Source organism: Phalangium opilio, unplaced genomic scaffold (assembly GCF_054372755.1).
Source record: "Phalangium opilio isolate 3A_F unplaced genomic scaffold, DU_Popi_V2 ptg000100l_1, whole genome shotgun sequence".
NCBI lineage: Eukaryota > Metazoa > Arthropoda > Arachnida > Opiliones > Phalangiidae > Phalangium > Phalangium opilio.
Window position 1 is genome coordinate 261,511 of NW_028324203.1, and position 16,449 is coordinate 277,959.

Here is a 16,449-nt window from a genome sequence, read left to right on the forward strand (position 1 = left end):
TAAGAACCCTTGAATCTGTAGCCTTAGACCGCTCGGCAATGCTGACATGGTTTTGTGTAATTTGGACGTTTTAAAATTACATCTCTTCCAGTTATTTTCATAAAACATATCGTGTCAGAAGTGGGATTCGAACCCACGCCCTCATACGAGGCCCAGAACACACAGATTGACATCGTGAACCAATGAAACTAAGAACCCTTGAGTCTGTCGCCTTAGACCGCTCGGTCATCCTGACGTGGTTTAGTGTAATTTGGACGTTTTAAAATTACATCTCTTCCAGTTATTTTCATAAAACATATCGTGTCAGAAGTGGGATTCAAACCCACGCCCTCATACGAGGACCAGAATTCACAGATTCACATCGTGAACGAAGGAAGCTAAGCCCCTTGAGTCTGGCGCCTTAGACCGCTCGGCCATCCTGACGTGATTTTGTGTAATTTGGACGTTTTAAAATTACATCTCTTCCAGTTATTTTCATAAAACATATCGTGTCAGAAGTGGGATTCGAACCCACGCCCTCATACGAGGCCCAGAATACACAGATTGACATCGTGAACCAATGAAACTAAGAACCCTTGAATCTGTAGCCTTAGACCGCTCGGCAATCCTGACATGGTTTTGTGTAATTTGGACGTTTTAAAATTACATCTCTTCCAGTTATTTTCATAAAACATATCGTGTCAGAAGTGGGATTCAAACCCACGCCCTCATACGAGGACCAGAATTCACAGATTCACATCGTGAACGAAGGAAGCTAAGCCCCTTGAGTCTGTCGCCTTAGACCGCTCGGTCATCCTGGCGTGGTTTAGTGTAATTTGGACGTTTTAAAATTACATCTTTTCCAGTTATTTTCATAAAACATATCGTTTCAGAAGTGGAATTCGAACCCACGCCCTCAAACGAGGACCGGAATACATAGATTCACATCGTGATCCAATGAAACTAAGAACCCTTGAATCTGTAGCCTTAGACAGCTCGGCAATCCTGACATGGTTTTGTGTAATTTGGACGTTTTAAAATTACATCTCTTCCAGTTATTTTCATAAAACATATCGTGTCAGAAGTGGGATTCGAACCCACGCCCTCATACGAGGCCCAGAATACACAGATTGACATCGTGAACCAATGAAACTAAGAACCCTTGAGTCTGTCGCCTTAGACCGCTCGGTCATCCTGGCGTGGTTTAGTGTAATTTGGACGTTTTAAAATTACATCTCTTCCAGTTATTTTCATAAAACATATCGTTTCAGAAGTGGAATTCGAACCCACGCCCTCAAACGAGGACCGGAATACATAGATTCACATCGTGATCCAATGAAACTAAGAACCCTTGAATCTGTAGCCTTAGACAGCTCGGCAATCCTGACATGGTTTTGTGTAATTTGGACGTTTTAAAATTACATCTCTTCCAGTTATTTTCATAAAACATATCGTGTCAGAAGTGGGATTCGAACCCACGCCCTCATACGAGGCCCAGAATACACAGATTGACATCGTGAACCAATGAAACTAAGAACCCTTGAATCTGTAGCCTTAGACCGCTCGGCAATCCTGACATGGTTTTGTGTAATTTGGACGTTTTAAAATTACATCTCTTCCAGTTATTTTCATAAAACATATCGTGTCAGAAGTGGGATTCGAACCCACGCCCTCATACGAGGCCCAGAACACACAGATTGACATCGTGAACCAATGAAACTAAGAACCCTTGAGTCTGTCGCCTTAGACCGCTCGGTCTTCCTGACGTGGTTTAGTGTATTTTGGACGTTTTAAAATTACATCTCTTCCAGTTATTTTCATAAAACATATCGTGTCAGAAGTGGGATTCAAACCCACGCCCTCATACGAGGACCAGAATTCACAGATTCACATCGTGAACGAAGGAAGCTAAGCCCCTTGAGTCTGGCGCCTTAGACCGCTCGGCCATCCTGACGTGATTTTGTGTAATTTGGACGTTTTAAAATTACATCTCTTCCAGTTATTTTCATAAAACATATCGTGTCAGAAGTGGGATTCGAACCCACGCCCTCATACGAGGCCCAGAACACACAGATTGACATCGTGAACCAATGAAACTAAGAACCCTTGAGTCTGTCGCCTTAGACCGCTCGGTCATCCTGACATGGTTTTGTGTAATTTGGACGTTTTAAAATTACATCTCTTCCAGTTATTTTCATAAAACATATCGTGTCAGAAGTGGGATTCAAACCCACGCCCTCATACGAGGACCAGAATTCACAGATTCACATCGTGAACGAAGGAAGCTAAGCCCCTTGAGTCTGTCGCCTTAGACCGCTCGGTCATCCTGGCGTGGTTTAGTGTAATTTGGACGTTTTAAAATTACATCTCTTCCAGTTATTTTCATAAAACATATCGTTTCAGAAGTGGAATTCGAACCCACGCCCTCAAACGAGGACCGGAATACATAGATTCACATCGTGATCCAATGAAACTAAGAACCCTTGAATCTGTAGCCTTAGACAGCTCGGCAATCCTGACATGGTTTTGTGTAATTTGGACGTTTTAAAATTACATCTCTTCCAGTTATTTTCATAAAACATATCGTGTCAGAAGTGGGATTCGAACCCACGCCCTCATACGAGGCCCAGAATACACAGATTGACATCGTGAACCAATGAAACTAAGAACCCTTGAGTCTGACGCCTTAGACCGCTCGGTCATCCTGGCGTGGTTTAGTGTAATTTGGACGTTTTAAAATTACATCTCTTCCAGTTATTTTCATAAAACATATCGTTTCAGAAGTGGAATTCGAACCCACGCCCTCAAACGAGGACCGGAATACATAGATTCACATCGTGATCCAATGAAACTAAGAACCCTTGAATCTGTAGCCTTAGACAGCTCGGCAATCCTGACATTGTTTTGTGTAATTTGGACGTTTTAAAATTACATCTCTTCCAGTTATTTTCATAAAACATATCGTGTCAGAAGTGGGATTCGAACCCACGCCCTCATACGAGGCCCAGAATACACAGATTGACATCGTGAACCAATGAAACTAAGAACCCTTGAATCTGTAGCCTTAGACCGCTCGGCAATGCTGACATGGTTTTGTGTAATTTGGACGTTTTAAAATTACATCTCTTCCAGTTATTTTCATAAAACATATCGTGTCAGAAGTGGGATTCGAACCCACGCCCTCATACGAGGCCCAGAACACACAGATTGACATCGTGAACCAATGAAACTAAGAACCCTTGAGTCTGTCGCCTTAGACCGCTCGGTCATCCTGACGTGGTTTAGTGTAATTTGGACGTTTTAAAATTACATCTCTTCCAGTTATTTTCATAAAACATATCGTGTCAGAAGTGGGATTCAAACCCACGCCCTCATACGAGGACCAGAATTCACAGATTCACATCGTGAACGAAGGAAGCTAAGCCCCTTGAGTCTGGCGCCTTAGACCGCTCGGCCATCCTGACGTGATTTTGTGTAATTTGGACGTTTTAAAATTACATCTCTTCCAGTTATTTTCATAAAACATATCGTGTCAGAAGTGGGATTCGAACCCACGCCCTCATACGAGGCCCAGAATACACAGATTGACATCGTGAACCAATGAAACTAAGAACCCTTGAATCTGTAGCCTTAGACCGCTCGGCAATCCTGACATGGTTTTGTGTAATTTGGACGTTTTAAAATTACATCTCTTCCAGTTATTTTCATAAAACATATCGTGTCAGAAGTGGGATTCGAACCCACGCCCTCATACGAGGCCCAGAACACACAGATTGACATCGTGAACCAATGAAACTAAGAACCCTTGAGTCTGTCGCCTTAGACCGCTCGGTCATCCTGACGTGGTTTAGTGTAATTTGGACGTTTTAAAATTACATCTCTTCCAGTTATTTTCATAAAACATATCGTGTCAGAAGTGGGATTCAAACCCACGCCCTCATACGAGGCCCAGAATGACACAGTTTCACATCGTGAACGAAGGAAGCTAAACCCCTTGAGTCCGGCGCCTTACACCGCTCGGCCATCCTGCCGTGGTTTTAGGTCATTTAGACGATTAAAATTACATCTCTTCCAGTTATATTCATAAAACATATCGTGTCAGAAGTGGGATTCGAACCCACGCCCTCATACGAGGCCCAGAATACACAGATTGACATCGTGAACCAATGAAACTAAGAACCCTTGAATCTATAGCCTTAGACCGCTCGGCAATGCTGACATGGTTTTGTGTAATTTGGACGTTTTAAAATTACATCTCTTCCAGTTATTTTCATAAAACATATCGTGTCAGAAGTGGGATTCGAACCCACGCCCTCATACGAGGCCCAGAACACACAGATTGACATCGTGAACCAATGAAACTAAGAACCCTTGAGTCTGTCGCCTTAGACCGCTCGGTCATCCTGGCGTGGTTTAGTGTAATTTGGACGTTTTAAAATTACATCTCTTCCAGTTATTTTCATAAAACATATCGTGTCAGAAGTGGGATTCAAACCCACGCCCTCATACGAGGCCCAGAATACACAGATTGACATCGTGAACAAATGAAACTAAGAACCCTTGAATCTGTAGCCTTAGACCGCTCGGCAATGCTGACATGGTTTTGTGTAATTTGGACGTTTTAAAATTACATCTCTTCCAGTTATTTTCAAAAAACATATCGTGTAAGAAGTGGGATTCGAACCCACGCCCTCATACGAGGCCCAGAATACACAGATTGACATCGTGAACCAATGAAACTAAGAACCCTTGCATCTGTAGCCTTAGACCGCTCGGCAATCCTGACATGGTTTTGTGTAATTTGGACGTTTTAAAATTACATCTCTTCCAGATATTTTCATAAAACATATCGTGTCAGAAGTGGGATTCGAACCCACGCCCTCATACGAGGCCCAGAATACACAGATTGACATCGTGAACCAATGAAACTAAGAACCCTTGAGTCTGTCGCCTTAGACCGCTCGGTCATCCTGACGTGGTTTAGTGTAATTTGGACGTTTTAAAATTACATCTCTTCCAGTTATTTTCATAAAACATATCGTGTCAGAAGTTGGATTCGAGCCCACGCCCTCAAACGAGGACCGGAATACACAGATTCACATCGTGATCCAATGAAACTAAGAACCCTTGAATCTGTAGACTTAGACCGCTCGGCAAACCTGACATGGTTTTGTGTAATTTGGACGTTTTAAAATTACATCTCTTCCAGTTATTTTCCAAAAACATATCGTGTCAGAAGTGGGATTCGAACCCACGCCCTCATACGAGGCCCAGAATACACAGATTGACATCGTGAACCAATGAAACTAAGAACCCTTGAGTCTGTCGCCTTAGACCGCTCGGTCATCCTGACGTGGTTTAGTGTAATTTGGACGTTTTAAAATTACATCTCTTCCAGTTATTTTCATAAAACATATCGTGTCAGAAGTGGGATTCAAACCCACGCCCTCATACGAGGACCAGAATTCACAGATTCACATCGTGAACGAAGGAAGCTAAGCCCCTTGAGTCTGGCGCCTTAGACCGCTCGGCCATCCTGACGTGATTTTGTGTAATTTGGACGTTTTAAAATTACATCTCTTCCAGTTATTTTCATAAAACATATCGTGTCAGAAGTGGGATTCGAACCCACGCCCTCATACGAGGCCCAGAACACACAGATTGACATCGTGAACCAATGAAACTAAGAACCCTTGAGTCTGTCGCCTTAGACCGCTCGGTCATCCTGACATGGTTTTGTGTAATTTGGACGTTTTAAAATTACATCTCTTCCAGTTATTTTCATAAAACATATCGTGTCAGAAGTGGGATTCAAACCCACGCCCTCATACGAGGACCAGAATTCACAGATTCACATCGTGAACGAAGGAAGCTAAGCCCCTTGAGTCTGTCGCCTTAGACCGCTCGGTCATCCTGGCGTGGTTTAGTGTAATTTGGACGTTTTAAAATTACATCTCTTCCAGTTATTTTCATAAAACATATCGTTTCAGAAGTGGAATTCGAACCCACGCCCTCAAACGAGGACCGGAATACATAGATTCACATCGTGATCCAATGAAACTAAGAACCCTTGAATCTGTAGCCTTAGACAGCTCGGCAATCCTGACATGGTTTTGTGTAATTTGGACGTTTTAAAATTACATCTCTTCCAGTTATTTTCATAAAACATATCGTGTCAGAAGTGGGATTCGAACCCACGCCCTCATACGAGGCCCAGAATACACAGATTGACATCGTGAACCAATGAAACTAAGAACCCTTGAGTCTGACGCCTTAGACCGCTCGGTCATCCTGGCGTGGTTTAGTGTAATTTGGACGTTTTAAAATTACATCTCTTCCAGTTATTTTCATAAAACATATCGTTTCAGAAGTGGAATTCGAACCCACGCCCTCAAACGAGGACCGGAATACATAGATTCACATCGTGATCCAATGAAACTAAGAACCCTTGAATCTGTAGCCTTAGACAGCTCGGCAATCCTGACATTGTTTTGTGTAATTTGGACGTTTTAAAATTACATCTCTTCCAGTTATTTTCATAAAACATATCGTGTCAGAAGTGGGATTCGAACCCACGCCCTCATACGAGGCCCAGAATACACAGATTGACATCGTGAACCAATGAAACTAAGAACCCTTGAATCTGTAGCCTTAGACCGCTCGGCAATGCTGACATGGTTTTGTGTAATTTGGACGTTTTAAAATTACATCTCTTCCAGTTATTTTCATAAAACATATCGTGTCAGAAGTGGGATTCGAACCCACGCCCTCATACGAGGCCCAGAACACACAGATTGACATCGTGAACCAATGAAACTAAGAACCCTTGAGTCTGTCGCCTTAGACCGCTCGGTCATCCTGACGTGGTTTAGTGTAATTTGGACGTTTTAAAATTACATCTCTTCCAGTTATTTTCATAAAACATATCGTGTCAGAAGTGGGATTCAAACCCACGCCCTCATACGAGGACCAGAATTCACAGATTCACATCGTGAACGAAGGAAGCTAAGCCCCTTGAGTCTGGCGCCTTAGACCGCTCGGCCATCCTGACGTGATTTTGTGTAATTTGGACGTTTTAAAATTACATCTCTTCCAGTTATTTTCATAAAACATATCGTGTCAGAAGTGGGATTCGAACCCACGCCCTCATACGAGGCCCAGAATACACAGATTGACATCGTGAACCAATGAAACTAAGAACCCTTGAATCTGTAGCCTTAGACCGCTCGGCAATCCTGACATGGTTTTGTGTAATTTGGACGTTTTAAAATTACATCTCTTCCAGTTATTTTCATAAAACATATCGTGTCAGAAGTGGGATTCGAACCCACGCCCTCATACGAGGCCCAGAACACACAGATTGACATCGTGAACCAATGAAACTAAGAACCCTTGAGTCTGTCGCCTTAGACCGCTCGGTCATCCTGACGTGGTTTAGTGTAATTTGGACGTTTTAAAATTACATCTCTTCCAGTTATTTTCATAAAACATATCGTGTCAGAAGTGGGATTCAAACCCACGCCCTCATACGAGGCCCAGAATGACACAGTTTCACATCGTGAACGAAGGAAGCTAAACCCCTTGAGTCCGGCGCCTTACACCGCTCGGCCATCCTGCCGTGGTTTTAGGTCATTTAGACGATTAAAATTACATCTCTTCCAGTTATATTCATAAAACATATCGTGTCAGAAGTGGGATTCGAACCCACGCCCTCATACGAGGCCCAGAATACACAGATTGACATCGTGAACCAATGAAACTAAGAACCCTTGAATCTATAGCCTTAGACCGCTCGGCAATGCTGACATGGTTTTGTGTAATTTGGACGTTTTAAAATTACATCTCTTCCAGTTATTTTCATAAAACATATCGTGTCAGAAGTGGGATTCGAACCCACGCCCTCATACGAGGCCCAGAACACACAGATTGACATCGTGAACCAATGAAACTAAGAACCCTTGAGTCTGTCGCCTTAGACCGCTCGGTCATCCTGGCGTGGTTTAGTGTAATTTGGACGTTTTAAAATTACATCTCTTCCAGTTATTTTCATAAAACATATCGTGTCAGAAGTGGGATTCAAACCCACGCCCTCATACGAGGCCCAGAATACACAGATTGACATCGTGAACAAATGAAACTAAGAACCCTTGAATCTGTAGCCTTAGACCGCTCGGCAATGCTGACATGGTTTTGTGTAATTTGGACGTTTTAAAATTACATCTCTTCCAGTTATTTTCAAAAAACATATCGTGTAAGAAGTGGGATTCGAACCCACGCCCTCATACGAGGCCCAGAATACACAGATTGACATCGTGAACCAATGAAACTAAGAACCCTTGCATCTGTAGCCTTAGACCGCTCGGCAATCCTGACATGGTTTTGTGTAATTTGGACGTTTTAAAATTACATCTCTTCCAGTTATTTTCATAAAACATATCGTGTCAGAAGTGGGATTCGAACCCACGCCCTCATACGAGGCCCAGAATACACAGATTGACATCGTGAACCAATGAAACTAAGAACCCTTGAGTCTGTCGCCTTAGACCGCTCGGTCATCCTGACGTGGTTTAGTGTAATTTGGACGTTTTAAAATTACATCTCTTCCAGTTATTTTCATAAAACATATCGTGTCAGAAGTTGGATTCGAGCCCACGCCCTCAAACGAGGACCGGAATACACAGATTCACATCGTGATCCAATGAAACTAAGAACCCTTGAATCTGTAGACTTAGACCGCTCGGCAAACCTGACATGGTTTTGTGTAATTTGGACGTTTTAAAATTACATCTCTTCCAGTTATTTTCCAAAAACATATCGTGTCAGAAGTGGGATTCGAACCCACGCCCTCATACGAGGCCCAGAATACACAGATTGACATCGTGAACCAATGAAACTAAGAACCCTTGAATCTGTAGCCTTAGACCGCTCGGCAATGCTGACATGGTTTTGTGTAATTTGGACGTTTTAAAATTACATCTCTTCCAGTTATTTTCATAAAACATATCGTGTCAGAAGTGGGATTCGAACCCACGCCCTCATACGAGGCCCAGAATACACAGATTGACATCGTGAACCAATGAAACTAAGAACCCTTGAGTCTGTCGCCTTAGACCGCTCGGTCATCCTGACGTGGTTTAGTGTAATTTGGACGTTTTAAAATTACATCTCTTCCAGTTATTTTCATAAAACATATCGTGTCAGAAGTGGGATTCGAACCCACGCCCACATACGAGGCCCAGAATGACACAGTTTCACATCGTGAACGAAGGAAGCTAAGCCCCTTGAGTCCGGCGCCTTACACCGCTCGGCCATCCTGCCGTGGTTTTAGGTCATTTAGACGTTTAAAATTACATCTCTTCCAGTTATTTTCATAAAACATATCGTGTCAGAAGTGGGATTCGAACCCACGCCCTCATACGAGGCCCAGAATACACAGATTGACATCGTGAACCAATGAAACTAAGAACCCTTGAATCTGTAGCCTTAGACCGCTCGGCAATGCTGACATGGTTTTGTGTAATTTGCACGTTTTAAAATTACATCTCTTCCAGTTATTTTCATAAAACATATCGTGTCAGAAGTGGGATTCGAACCCACGCCCTCATACGAGGCCCAGAACACACAGATTGACTTCGTGAACCAATGAAACTAAGAACCCTTGAGTCTGTCGCCTTAGACCGCTCGGTCATCCTGGCGTGGTTTAGTGTAATTTGGACGTTTTAAAATTACATCTCTTCCAGTTATTTTCATAAAACATATCGTGTCAGAAGTGGGATTCAAACCCACGCCCTCATACGAGGACCAGAATTCACAGATTCACATCGTGAACGAAGGAAGCTAAGCCCCTTGAGTCTGGCGCCTTAGACCGCTCGGCCATCCTGACGTGATTTTGTGTAATTTGGACGTTTTAAAATTACATCTCTTCCAGTTATTTTCATAAAACATATCGTGTCAGAAGTGGGATTCGAACCCACGCCCTCATACGAAGCCCAGAATACACAGATTGACATCGTGAACAAATGAAACTAAGAACCCTTGAATCTGTAGCCTTAGACCGCTCGGCAATCCTGACATGGTTTTGTGTAATTTGGACGTTTTAAAATTACATCTCTTCCAGTTATTTTCATAAAACATATCTTGTCAGAAGTGGGATTCGAACCCACGCCCTCATACGAGGCCCAGAATACACAGATTGACATCGTGAACCAATGAAACTAAGAACCCTTGAGTCTGTCGCCTTAGACCGCTCGGTCATCCTGGCGTGGTTTAGTGTAATTTGGACGTTTTAAAATTACATCTCTTCCAGTTATTTTCATAAAACATATCGTGTCAGAAGTGGGATTCGAACCCACGCCCTCATACGAGGCCCAGAATGACACAGTTTCACATCGTGAACGAAGGAAGCTAAGCCCCTTGAGTCTGGCGCCTTACACCGCTCGGCCATCCTGCCGTGGTTTTAGGTCATTTAGACGTTTAAAATTACATCTCTTCCAGTTATTTTCATAAAACATATCGTGTCAGAAGTGGGATTCGAACCCACGCCCTCATACGAGGCCCAGAATACACAGATTGACATCGTGAACCAATGAAACTAAGAACCCTTGAATCTGTAGCCTTAGACCGCTCGGCAATGCTGACATGGTTTTGTGTAATTTGGACGTTTTAAAATTACATCTCTTCCAGTTATTTTCATAAAACATATCGTGTCAGAAGTGGGATTCGAACCCACGCCCTCATACGAGGCCCAGAACACACAGATTGACATCGTGAACCAATGAAACTAAGAACCCTTGAGTCTGTCGCCTTAGACCGCTCGGTCATCCTGGCGTGGTTTAGTGTAATTTGGACGTTTTAAAATTACATCTCTTCCAGTTATTTTCATAAAACATATCGTTTCAGAAGTGGAATTCGAACCCACGCCCTCAAACGAGGACCGGAATACATAGATTCACATCGTGATCCAATGAAACTAAGAACCCTTGAATCTGTAGCCTTAGACAGCTCGGCAATCCTGACATGGTTTTGTGTAATTTGGACGTTTTAAAATTACATCTCTTCCAGTTATTTTCATAAAACATATCGTGTCAGAAGTGGGATTCGAACCCACGCCCTCATACGAGGCCCAGAATACACAGATTGACATCGTGAACCAATGAAACTAAGAACCCTTGAATCTGTAGCCTTAGACCGCTCGGCAATGCTGACATGGTTTTGTGTAATTTGGACGTTTTAAAATTACATCTCTTCCAGTTATTTTCATAAAACATATCGTGTCAGAAGTGGGATTCGAACCCACGCCCTCATACGAGGCCCAGAACACACAGATTGACATCGTGAACCAATGAAACTAAGAACCCTTGAGTCTGTCGCCTTAGACCGCTCGGTCATCCTGGCGTGGTTTAGTGTAATTTGGACGTTTTAAAATTACATCTCTTCCAGTTATTTTCATAAAACATATCGTTTCAGAAGTGGAATTCGAACCCACGCCCTCAAACGAGGACCGGAATACATAGATTCACATCGTGATCCAATGAAACTAAGAACCCTTGAATCTGTAGCCTTAGACAGCTCGGCAATCCTGACATGGTTTTGTGTAATTTGGACGTTTTAAAATTACATCTCTTCCAGTTATTTTCATAAAACATATCGTGTCAGAAGTGGGATTCGAACCCACGCCCTCATACGAGGCCCAGAATACACAGATTGACATCGTGAACCAATGAAACTAAGAACCCTTGAGTCTGTCGCCTTAGACCGCTCGGTCATCCTGACGTGGTTTAGTGTAATTTGGACGTTTTAAAATTACATCTCTTCCAGTTATTTTCATAAAACATATCGTGTCAGAAGTGGGATTCGAACCCACGCCCTCATACGAGGCCCAGAATACACAGATTGACATCGTGAACCAATGAAACTAAGAACCCTTGAGTCTGTCGCCTTAGACCGCTCGGCAATCCTGACATGGTTTAGTGTAATTTGGACGTTTTAAAATTACATCTCTTCCAGTTATTTTCATAAAACATATCGTGTCAGAAGTGGGATTCGAACCCACGCCCTCATACGAGGCCCAGAATGACACAGTTTCACATCGTGAACGAAGGAAGCTAAGCCCCTTGAGTCTGGCGCCTTACACCGCTCGGCCATCCTGCCGTGGTTTTAAGTCATTTAGACGTTTAAAATTACATCTCTTCCAGTTATTTTCATAAAACACATCGTTTCAGAAGTGGAATTCAAACCCACGCCCTCAAACGAGGACCGGAATACACAGATTCACATCGTGATCCAATGAAACTAAGAACCCTTGAATCTGTAGACTTAGACCGCTCGGCAAACCTGACATGGTTTTGTGTAATTTGGACGTTTTAAAATTACATCTCTTCCAGTTATTTTCCAAAAACATATCGTGTCAGAAGTGGGATTCGAACCCACGCCTTCATCCGAGGACCAGAATTCACAGATTCACATCGTGAACGAAGTAAGCTAAGCCCCTTGAGTCTGGCGCCTTAGACCGTTCGGCCATCCTGACGTGATTTTGTGTAATTTGGACGTTTTTAAATTACATCTCTTCCAGTTATTTTCGTAAAACATCGTGTCAGAAATGGAATTCGAACGCACTCTCTCAAACGAGGACCAGAATAAACAGAATCACATCGTGATCCAATGAAACTAAGAACCCTTGAATCTGTAGCCTTAGACCGCTCGGAAATCCTGAAATGGTTTTGTGTAATTTGGACGTTTTAAAATTATATCTCTTCCAGTTATTTCCATAAAATATATCGTGTCAGAAGTGGGATTCGAACCCACGCCCTCATACGAGGCCCAGAATACACAGATTGACATCGTGAACCAATGAAACTAAGAACCCTTGAGTCTGTCGCCTTAGACCGCTCGGCAATCCTGACATGGTTTAGTGTAATTTGGACGTTTTAAAATTACATCTCTTCCAGTTATTTTCATAAAACATATCGTGTCAGAAGTGGAATTCGAACCCACGCCCTCATACGAGGCCCAGAATGACACAGTTTCACATCGTGAACGAAGGAAGCTAAGCCCCTTGAGTCTGGCGCCTTACACCGCTCGGCCATCCTGCCGTGGTTTTAAGTCATTTAGACGTTTAAAATTACATCTCTTCCAGTTATTTTCATATAACACATCGTTTCAGAAGTGGAATTCGAACCCACGCCCACAAACGAGGACCGGAATACACAGATTCACATCGTGATCCAATGAAACTAAGAACCCTTGAATCTGTAGCCTTAGACCGCTCGGCAATCCTGAAATGGTTTTGTGTAATTTGGACGTTTTAAAATTACATCTCTTCCAGTTATTTTCATAAAACATATCGTGTCAGAAGTGGGATTCGAACCCACGCCCTCATACGAGGCCCAGAATACACAGATTGACATCGTGAACCAATGAAACTAAGAACCCTTGAATCTGTAGCCTTAGACCGCTCGGCAATCCTTACATGGTTTTGTGTAATTTGGACGTTTTAAAATTACATCTCTTCCAGTTATTTTCATAAAACATATCGTGCCAGAAGTGGGATTCGAACCCACGCCCTCATACGAGGCCCAGAACACACAGATTGACATCGTGAACCAATGAAACTAAGAACCCTTGAGTCTGTCGCCTTAGACCGCTCGGTCATCCTGACGTGGTTTAGTGTAATTTGGACGTTTTAAAATTACATCTCTTCCAGTTATTTTCATAAAACATATCGTGTCAGAAGTGGGATTCAAACCCACGCCCTCATACGAGGACCAGAATTCACAGATTCACATCGTGAACGAAGGAAGCTAAGCCCCTTGAGTCTGGCGCCTTAGACCGCTCGGCCATCCTGACGTGATTTTGTGTAATTTGGACGTTTTAAAATTACATCTCTTCCAGTTATTTTCATAAAACATATCGTGTCAGAAGTGGGATTCGAACCCACGCCCTCATACGAGGCCCAGAACACACAGATTGACATCGTGAACCAATGAAACTAAGAACCCTTGAGTCTGTCGCCTTAGACCGCTCGGTCATCCTGACATGGTTTTGTGTAATTTGGACGTTTTAAAATTACATCTCTTCCAGTTATTTTCATAAAACATATCGTGTCAGAAGTGGGATTCAAACCCACGCCCTCATACGAGGACCAGAATTCACAGATTCACATCGTGAACGAAGGAAGCTAAGCCCCTTGAGTCTGTCGCCTTAGACCGCTCGGTCATCCTGGCGTGGTTTAGTGTAATTTGGACGTTTTAAAATTACATCTCTTCCAGTTATTTTCATAAAACATATCGTTTCAGAAGTGGAATTCGAACCCACGCCCTCAAACGAGGACCGGAATACATAGATTCACATCGTGATCCAATGAAACTAAGAACCCTTGAATCTGTAGCCTTAGACAGCTCGGCAATCCTGACATGGTTTTGTGTAATTTGGACGTTTTAAAATTACATCTCTTCCAGTTATTTTCATAAAACATATCGTGTCAGAAGTGGGATTCGAACCCACGCCCTCATACGAGGCCCAGAATGACACAGTTTCACATCGTGAACGAAGGAAGCTAAGCCCCTTGTGTCTGGCGCCTTACACCGCTCGGCCATCCTGCCGTGGTTTTAAGTCATTTAGACGTTTAAAATTACATCTCTTCCAGTTATTTTCATATAACACATCGTTTCAGAAGTGGAATTCGAACCCACGCCCACAAACGAGGACCGGAATACACAGATTCACATCGTGATCCAATGAAACTAAGAACCCTTGAATCTGTAGCCTTAGACACCTCGGCAATCCTGACATGGTTTTGTGTAATTTGGACGTTTTAAAATACATCTCTTCCAGTTATTTTCATAAAACAGATCGTGTCAGAAAAGGGATTCGAACCCACGCCCTCATACGAGGCCCAGAATAACACAGATTCACTTCGTGAACGAAGGAAGCTAAGCCCCTTGAGTCTGGCGCCTTAGACCGTTCGGCCATCCTGACGTGATTTTGTGTAATTTGGACGTTTTTAAATTACATCTCTTCCAGTTATTTTCGTAAAACATCGTGTCAGAAATGGAATTCGAACGCACTCTCTCAAACGAGTCCCAGAATAAACAGAATCACATCGTGATCCAATGAAACTAAGAACCCTTGAATCTGTAGCCTTAGACCGCTCGGCAATCCTGAAATGGTTTTGTGTAATTTGGACGTTTTAAAATTACATCTCTTCCAGTTATTTTCATAAAACATATCGTGTCAGAAGTGGGATTCGAACCCACGCCCTCATACGAGGCCCAGAATACACAGATTGACATCGTGAACCAATGAAACTAAGAACCCTTGAATCTGTAGCCTTAGACCGCTCGGCAATCCTGACATGGTTTTGTGTAATTTGGACGTTTTAAAATTACATCTCTTCCAGTTATTTTCATAAAACATATCGTGCCAGAAGTGGGATTCGAACCCACGCCCTCATACGAGGCCCAGAACACACAGATTGACATCGTGAACCAATGAAACTAAGAACCCTTGAGTCTGTCGCCTTAGACCGCTCGGTCATCCTGACGTGGTTTAGTGTAATTTGGACGTTTTAAAATTACATCTCTTCCAGTTATTTTCATAAAACATATCGTGTCAGAAGTGGGATTCAAACCCACGCCCTCATACGAGGACCAGAATTCACAGATTCACATCGTGAACGAAGGAAGCTAAGCCCCTTGAGTCTGGCGCCTTAGACCGCTCGGCCATCCTGACGTGATTTTGTGTAATTTGGACGTTTTAAAATTACATCTCTTCCAGTTATTTTCATAAAACATATCGTGTCAGAAGTGGGATTCGAACCCACGCCCTCATACGAGGCCCAGAACACACAGATTGACATCGTGAACCAATGAAACTAAGAACCCTTGAGTCTGTCGCCTTAGACCGCTCGGTCATCCTGACATGGTTTTGTGTAATTTGGACGTTTTAAAATTACATCTCTTCCAGTTATTTTCATAAAACATATCGTGTCAGAAGTGGGATTCAAACCCACGCCCTCATACGAGGACCAGAATTCACAGATTCACATCGTGAACGAAGGAAGCTAAGCCCCTTGAGTCTGGCGCCTTAGACCGCTCGGCCATCCTGACGTGATTTTGTGTAATTTGGACGTTTTAAAATTACATCTCTTCCAGTTATTTTCATAAAACATATCGTGTCAGAAGTGGGATTCGAACCCACGCCCTCATACGAGGCCCAGAACACACAGATTGACATCGTGAACCAATGAAACTAAGAACCCTTGAGTCTGTCGCCTTAGACCGCTCGGTCATCCTGACATGGTTTTGTGTAATTTGGACGTTTTAAAATTACATCTCTTCCAGTTATTTTCATAAAACATATCGTGTCAGAAGTGGGATTCAAACCCACGCCCTCATACGAGGACCAGAATTCACAGATTCACATCGTGAACGAAGGAAGCTAAGCCCCTTGAGTCTGTCGCCTTAGACCGCT

At 43.0% G+C, this 16,449-nt stretch overlaps 9 non-coding genes across 9 annotated transcripts; all 9 read right to left on the reverse strand.

Moving 5' to 3' along the window:
• Window positions 1-301: 301 nt before the first annotated feature.
• TRNAL-CAA (transfer RNA leucine (anticodon CAA)) lies at window positions 302-423 on the reverse strand. Its single transcript has 2 exons — window positions 386-423; window positions 302-347 (listed from the first exon to the last, which is right to left on the reverse strand). It is a non-coding gene; the product is annotated as a tRNA-Leu (tRNA).
• A 1,388-nt stretch (window positions 424-1,811) lies between these two features.
• On the reverse strand, window positions 1,812-1,933 carry TRNAL-CAA (transfer RNA leucine (anticodon CAA)). Its single transcript has 2 exons — window positions 1,896-1,933; window positions 1,812-1,857 (listed from the first exon to the last, which is right to left on the reverse strand). It is a non-coding gene; the product is annotated as a tRNA-Leu (tRNA).
• A 1,388-nt stretch (window positions 1,934-3,321) lies between these two features.
• On the reverse strand, window positions 3,322-3,443 carry TRNAL-CAA (transfer RNA leucine (anticodon CAA)). Its single transcript has 2 exons — window positions 3,406-3,443; window positions 3,322-3,367 (listed from the first exon to the last, which is right to left on the reverse strand). It is a non-coding gene; the product is annotated as a tRNA-Leu (tRNA).
• Window positions 3,444-5,398: 1,955 nt separating this feature from the next.
• Window positions 5,399-5,520, reverse strand: TRNAL-CAA (transfer RNA leucine (anticodon CAA)). The gene is made up of 2 exons: window positions 5,483-5,520; window positions 5,399-5,444 (listed from the first exon to the last, which is right to left on the reverse strand). It is a non-coding gene; the product is annotated as a tRNA-Leu (tRNA).
• A 1,388-nt stretch (window positions 5,521-6,908) lies between these two features.
• Window positions 6,909-7,030, reverse strand: TRNAL-CAA (transfer RNA leucine (anticodon CAA)). The gene is made up of 2 exons: window positions 6,993-7,030; window positions 6,909-6,954 (listed from the first exon to the last, which is right to left on the reverse strand). It is a non-coding gene; the product is annotated as a tRNA-Leu (tRNA).
• A 2,710-nt stretch (window positions 7,031-9,740) lies between these two features.
• TRNAL-CAA (transfer RNA leucine (anticodon CAA)) lies at window positions 9,741-9,862 on the reverse strand. Its single transcript has 2 exons — window positions 9,825-9,862; window positions 9,741-9,786 (listed from the first exon to the last, which is right to left on the reverse strand). It is a non-coding gene; the product is annotated as a tRNA-Leu (tRNA).
• A 3,840-nt stretch (window positions 9,863-13,702) lies between these two features.
• Window positions 13,703-13,824, reverse strand: TRNAL-CAA (transfer RNA leucine (anticodon CAA)). Its single transcript has 2 exons — window positions 13,787-13,824; window positions 13,703-13,748 (listed from the first exon to the last, which is right to left on the reverse strand). It is a non-coding gene; the product is annotated as a tRNA-Leu (tRNA).
• A 1,762-nt stretch (window positions 13,825-15,586) lies between these two features.
• Window positions 15,587-15,708, reverse strand: TRNAL-CAA (transfer RNA leucine (anticodon CAA)). Its single transcript has 2 exons — window positions 15,671-15,708; window positions 15,587-15,632 (listed from the first exon to the last, which is right to left on the reverse strand). It is a non-coding gene; the product is annotated as a tRNA-Leu (tRNA).
• Window positions 15,709-15,963: 255 nt separating this feature from the next.
• On the reverse strand, window positions 15,964-16,085 carry TRNAL-CAA (transfer RNA leucine (anticodon CAA)). Its single transcript has 2 exons — window positions 16,048-16,085; window positions 15,964-16,009 (listed from the first exon to the last, which is right to left on the reverse strand). It is a non-coding gene; the product is annotated as a tRNA-Leu (tRNA).
• Window positions 16,086-16,449: the final 364 nt, after the last annotated feature.